Here is a 6,000-nt window from a genome sequence, read left to right on the forward strand (position 1 = left end):
TGCTCTTATTAAATAGACAGTACAAGCCAGTCACAGCATTAACTGAGCAGAAAGGTGCCTCTTCAGCACATTTATTGATAAATGACATGTTTAGTTGAATGTGCTATGCTTCCCAACACAGCTACCTTATTTAATCTCACCCCAGGCTCGACCCCTGCCCCCCACCCTTGCCCCTCACCACCTCCTCTCACAAAGGATCCTTTGTGTAAGGGAAGGAGCCCTGTGAAAAGGGAGAAGAAATGGAAGAGGGATGAATTTGTTCCGTCTTCTTCTCCTCCCTTCTCTTTTTTCTGCTTAGCAGACCCCTGTTTGACAGGAAAAATCCTGGGATAGAATGATGCTTGTAAACTGTTAATCCTAAGCATTGCTGGAGCAGTCGCCAGCCAGTGGCTCCCACTCTCTGTCTTTTTGATTTACACTTTGCATGCATCACAAACGGGTTTTTATGCTGTGCCATCTTTACTCCGAAGCCTTTACCAGTTTTCTCCTTGATGGGGGAAACTTGAATGAAACATAATGTGAATCATGCGTCACACAATAGAAAAGAAAAAAATAAACTCGGTGATGACAAGAGGAAGGGAAGTTCCAAAACCAAAGACAATTATCTGGTAAGAACACCAAACTAATTTTCTCTTGTGTCTGGTTTTATGGACAACGATTCTGCTTGGGAGTTGAGCTCCTTGCGGTGTTATGCTTGCCTCCAAATCCAGCTGGCTGTGATCACACTCCAGGGTTAAATAAAATGCTTTTGGGTCAATGATTCATCAAAACTTTGACGTATGTTGCACGAGATAAAACACTACAAAGTGTCTGTAAACAGTTGTGAAGTATTAATGTTCAATAAAGGAACAATCATTGAGCTGCCGCCAGGGCTTCATAACACACCCCACCCATCCATCTTCCCACCCTCCCAAATGAATGACTAAACAGGTTTTGGAAACGACAGTTTTTTGAGGGGGTTTTGTACTGTCCCATAAATTTCCTGAGTGTTTTGGGTGCATGTGTAAACCTTCCATCTGTCCTTAAACTGAATATAAACACTGATTTAAGTGTCTTTAAGCAGCCAAAGTGCTGGGAACAAGGTTGAACTGCGGGGGTCGAGGCTTCAGGACCACCCTATACGTCTTAAACACTAGTATGCAGGAAGGCCACCCGCCAGATCCCCAATGGGTTCAGGAACAGTGTTGGAGTACAGTGCCCAGCTGCTCCTACTTTCCTCTCAGGTCCCTCTGGACATGAGCCCAAGTAACATGTGGGCTTAATGGTAACTATTAAATGGTTTGCATTTATCTGGTCTCTGGTGATCTACGGCAGTGACGTAATCTGCTGCACAATGTCCCCCTTTTTTTTCCTGTATAAAACATTATATATGAATATTATGGCATTTCTCTGGAATTCAACATTACCTTAAAGCTGCAGGTTACTCCCTCTGTGTCAAGTTTCATATGTGCTTATTCTGACAAGAATGGGGATTTTTTTTTTCTTTCCAATGTATACATTCACAGATTGCAAAGCACAACCCTGATGAAGAATATGTTCAGCAATCACACCCAAGGAAAGTGCAGATTTGAAGCACAGTTCTCTAATGCTGGTGTACTCTGGGCCCTGTAACAGTGCTCTTTTATTGCAGGGCTGTGTAATGCTCTATTCATGTTCATTCCCTTTCATTCTCCTCACAGACTGTTTCCCTTCCACACTTTCTCCCATACACCTTTTCTTCTTTTTTTTTTCCACTACCAGTGTTACTCCTCCCTTGTCCATTTAATGAACATTTTGATAGAAAATCTTACCATCTATTAATACAAATAGGACTTGGTGCCCCAAAGGTCACCTAAAAATTAAAGCGTGCATAGACACTTGAGAACTGACGCACATGACATTAAGTGCAGTCTTTTCATCCGGTCCCATCTTGCCCTTGAAACCATTTTACAACTTCTTCCAGTGTATCTTTCTTCTGGATCAGCTTGGCTGACAGCGCTGCCATTTTAACAATGATGTGCAGCTGCTTCTTTTAGCTTCCCTCTTCTGGGGTCTACGCAGCAACATGAGAATAGCTTCCACATGTCCTTTACACTGAGGGAAAATAGGAACAATGGTTGGATGAAACTCAGCAAAAGAGGCAAAGACAGAAAAAAAAATAGAATATTAAGTACAAACCATTAGACAAACCAAGATGGAATATGTACCTCAGCAAAAATGAAATAACCTACTGTTTAAGAAATACACTTCAGTAACACATGTATTTGATGGTGAGTGCCTGGAATTTCTTTGAGCACTGAAAATTTCATCTACACCTCTTATCATAGCTTGGGTGAATGAATGTTTGTCAAAATTGATCGTGTAATATTTAAAATCCCTTGATGTACTGCTGCATTTTGTGTCTGCATTTCTGTATTCTAATTGCGGCCCTGCTTGATTCACTCACTGCTTTTATTTACATAATGGCTAGCATGGGTAAAACCTAGGAAAAGTATATTTGTTCACAGCAGAATGCAAAACCATGTAGATTTCGATAAGTAGTCTCAATGTAGATTGAAGAGCATGAATTGCATTGCCTGCTTCTGTCCATCCAAAATCCCATGCTTTCTCTCTTTCTAAGCAATAATACTGCACTATATTCGACACTATTTATATTTGGTATGGTAACTGTTGTAACTGTCTCGGTGTAACCAGTCAATGATCGACTCAAAACACCAACTTTTAAGTGTTTTGCCTGTAGATGTTTATGTGGTCAAAATGGTCGCTGTGGATAAAAAGATGCCAGAAACATTGAAAATGATGCACATTTTGATTGGGGCTGTAAGTGAGTGCTGTGTTTATGTAACACAACCTCTCACGTAAGCAGGCAGAGAACAGGACATCATAAATATACATTGCCATTAAAGTGTGTCTTTGGGTCAACTCAGTGTCAGAATGAAAAAAAAACCTTGAAATTCAGTAATCCAGAGGGTGGGGTAGTAAATGTATACTTTATTAGAGAACTGCTGTGAAATCCAAAAGAGATCAGCACAAGCTGCATCCTGATTCCTTCAATGTTGGTGTCAAACTCATCATGCATATGCAGCATCAGCGTTTCTGGAAAGTCTTTACTGAGCCATTTTTAAAAAGTTCTGTTACTCTGGGCAATGCTGTCATGTAAATGTGAAACCAAAATGTAGCTAAAGTTTGCAGTTTAAATTTGTTTACATCACATTTACACTTAACTCCATTAAAAAAATGTGTTTCAAGAAAAAACATTAAAAAAAACCCCAACATTTAAAAAAAAGCCAACCAGAAATCCTGAATAACCACTGCTATATTCACATAGCATTTCTAGCTATACAGCTTAATTTCTACAAATGCTGTGTGAAACAAATTTAAATGCAACAGATTCAAGCCTCATTTAGCCAACCAGTTTTTAACTGGAACCAGTTAAAAACCGTGAAGTGAGGAACAGTAGAGTTTTTGAGAAGTGCTGCTGGTATTTACTGTATACAAAAGCTCTCTCGCCGACTTCAAAGTCCCACTGTGAAACCACATCGGTTTGTGTGTAGGCTGATGGGAGGAGGTCGGTTTTGTGGTCAGAGAGTTCATATTAACAAACTTTTGTCTGTCTTGTTTAATAAAGCGCGTTTTAGCCGTAACAAAAGGGCACGCCAAACTGACAAAATATAGGATGAAGTTACTTCATGGAATTCATTAAAATATCCCTCTTGTGCATTGATGAAGAGCGGCCGCAGAATAAAAGTAAAAAAACAACAACAAACTGTCACGTTAATATAATTATTCTCCTCTCTGGGGGGGGGTCTACACTTTACAGAACATAATTCCCCTGAAGTCGACCATGTGCATGCTATATTCCCTGCTGGGAAATAAAACTCATTGGCTACCGAACATCAATCTGTTTCCAATCTTTTCCTCGAGCCTTTCCCATCAGTAACATGATAAAAAACACATAGTCTCGGAAAATCTTTGCAGGCTGAATGTTAAACACATTATTGATGTTGTATGCAGAAACATCTGAGAAAAACAGGAAGTGTCGAGATATCAAAGTCTGGTATGTCATCTGTCCTGTTTATGGTAACATTTAGTTATTTAGCAGCTCCAGAAGTGTTTGTAAAAAAAAAACATCTGAGGCAATGTGAAAAACAGTGAAAGTACCAATGGCTGTTTATCAGGTGAAAACAGGAAACTTGTTTCAAGACAAATTACTTAAGCAATGCTCAAAGCATCTAAACATCGAGTTAATTCTTTTTACCTAATCTACTACAGGTTTGTGCAATAATGAAAATGCACTTATTCATGAAGCACACGTGTAGTAGAATTATCTGAGCACAGCACAGCATGGCACTGTGCACACAACCACAGCCACAGCAACAGCGTAGTATGTCAAAAACATTATGAAAAGAAAAAACATTTTAGTTACTCTGCAGTTTCTATGCAGCATTGAAGCAATGGGAGCCAGGTTTAGAAATGTATATTTTTTTCACTCCACAGACCCTCAATGGAAAGCTGCCAGTCACAATGCTGGCAGATCTCTGATCTTAAACCTTTTTCCCATTACTACATTACCCCCCACAAATGTAAAGAAACAGGGCTTCAACTTGGGTTAAATCAAACAAGAAGTGTATACATTGACCACATGGACATTTTGATTGATTTCTTGTGTAATAACCTCGGGGGAAAGAAACATGTTTACGCCACAGCGGGGGGAGAAGAACTTGGACCATGGTGCTCTATCAGCAGAATAAAGCTGATTCAGCAGAGTCAGGTCATAACTGTGTCAGTTTCTTCTGAGTCATTCTCAGCATGAGCTGTTTCTCCATGAAGGAGGCCCAGCTTTGTCTTGAGTAACATGTATACTGTATATCAGCAGGCCTCAGTGGGATTACATAACCAAGTTGTCCTGCCATCTTCTGCACCCCGGGACGAGACTGTGCATCTCTTGCATCAATTAGAAATAGTGGAACACATGGATAAGAAGACATAAAGAGTACATTAAGAATATTCTTTAAAACCGCTGGAGACTGGACATGAAAGCAAAACCAGAACAACTGGAAAAGCATTGTCTAAAGATTTGAAGTTTATGTTCCAGCCATTTACTGATCTGACCTGGTATCAATCATGACATGAAATAAAACGTATGCACCAAGAACAAAATGATCTTTTCTCTGCATCTGTTTCCAGTTGTCCAAGAAGTACATTGATCACAGCTAATTGCTGATGGAAAGGTCTTTTTAGCTTTTTGGATTTTCTGGCTTGGACCAAAGCTTTTAGGAACAACCACGGCTGCACTTCTGCAAATGATTCAGCTCAACACTGACCCATTGTTACAAAAAAACCAAGGAAAAAACATTTGGTACCACTTATATTTCAGGGCTCCCATATGCCTGCTTTAGGCTTCGGGAGCTGTAAAAAAGGACATGTACAGTAAGATCATAACTGACAATGTTGAGAAGGCCTATTTATCTAATTGGAGTTTGGAAGCAATTTGGGTGTGGAAATGCAAACCAGCGCTCTGTAACAATTAATGAATTTTCCCAAACCATAAAAAATCATCCGTGTCTTGAATCTCTACACAATCTCGCAAATAAAATTGCAAGTGTCAGCTCACTGGCTCTCCCACTAAGGTAACAATGCACTGCTAGTGTGCAATGCAAATTGATGACAGACTGACTCAGTACTTTTGCTGTAGCTTACCATAATTGTGGTTGCTCACACACAGTGTGTATTTCTTCCCTCTGGAGCCTTCTGTTTGAGCTTACTTCCTGCTAGTGACCCATGCCGGAAAGCATAACTAGACAGGGAGTGGTGGGATTTCTCAACAAGGAAAATTCCTGTCATTCTTTGTAATCCGCAGTCACGTTAGTAAAGTACTGACAGTATGTTGGACTTGCAACAAAATTAAAAATTTGTCTGAACTCTGTAGAACAGATACACTGAATGCTTGAACTGATGACGGCTCTCGGTTTACTGATTCATTCATCTTCAAGGAGCTGGCACACATAATGCTCATTTAAT

The sequence above is a fragment of the Blennius ocellaris genome (genome assembly GCF_963422515.1).
Source record: "Blennius ocellaris genome assembly, chromosome: 7".
In the NCBI taxonomy this organism is placed as follows: Eukaryota; Metazoa; Chordata; class Actinopteri; order Blenniiformes; family Blenniidae; genus Blennius; species Blennius ocellaris.